Raw genomic sequence first — 1,213 nt, 5'->3', positions numbered from 1 at the left:
GAACGCCATGCTGGAAGGAAAAACTAAAACTCCTACAAGCAAGTCAGCCACTGCCAGAGAGAGGATGAGGTAGTTTGTAGGGATGTGGAGCTGTTTGAAATAAATGATGGAGATTATTACAAGAAGGTTTCCACATATTGTGACCACAGACAGTGAACCAAGGAACAGATATAACAACACACATGTTATGGAAGGGTTTCTTGTAAATATGTGAGACTCATTGTTTGATTCATAGCAGGGATGTATGGCACTAACAACAGAACTGCTACTGACAGTCAACTCTTGATCCATGCTCTCTCTGCAATATCAATCTATAACATGAAGAAAATGTGAAAGATGTTTAGTTCAGCATATAGTTTATGTACTGCCACAGCTAGCAGCAATTGCATATTCTTAAGAAAAGCATTTGTCAATTTTTCTACTTACCTGCTACATTGGTTTAGTTCATACAAGAGCAGCGTTGTGTCCTTAGACACTGAGCCACTGTGGAGGATGTTTGGACTTGGTTTTGTAAGTCACTACCTCCGTATCATAATTAATGCAAACTGTGGTCACCCAATCAGGTGTAGGTATTAAAAATACAGAATGTTCGTAATGAAAATCTAATATACCAAGATGTCGCCCCCCTTGGCAGATGTGTTTGTGCCACTCCCCCGTCTACAGCATGTTTATTGAGTATTACTTTTGTTAAACTTTCTGTTTTGTTTTTATTCCACTCGTGCAACGATTCGGTACAGTTGCGAGGAACTTTTGAACATCAGGAAAGTCAATTTTGAGCCAAAACCCAACTTTCTGGACTGTGACGTCCTCCTCTGACTGGACCTTGCAAATAAAAGCCAGCAACAGACGGCAGCCTCAGATCAGCTTGAGCAGCCAGAGCCGAAGGCAGCACACCCAAACCGGAAGAGAGGCGGGCTACATGCTAGGCTAAAGGCCAGGCCAGCAAGACCACCTAAATTTTTCAAAACATACAGATAAGTAGGGTGAGCAGGAGGACAAGGTCTGCAGGATGGCTCAAAGATGGGGAGAACTGGTGGGGCTGCTTTGGACGATGGCCTCGGGGCTGGTCGGGCACGACTGGTGGGGCCACTCCACCGGAGGGACTACGGGAAGGTTGTGCAGGCAGGGCTATTCAGGTGGCCAGCACTGGAGATGAAACGCTTCAGGTGGCTGGTGTCTGAGACAGAGTCCTTCAGGAGACAGATAATGGTGA

Source organism: Stegastes partitus, unplaced genomic scaffold, assembly GCF_000690725.1.
Source record: "Stegastes partitus isolate 25-593 unplaced genomic scaffold, Stegastes_partitus-1.0.2 Scaffold1014, whole genome shotgun sequence".
NCBI lineage: Eukaryota > Metazoa > Chordata > Actinopteri > Pomacentridae > Stegastes > Stegastes partitus.
Note: the sequence above shows the minus strand (reverse complement) of the source record.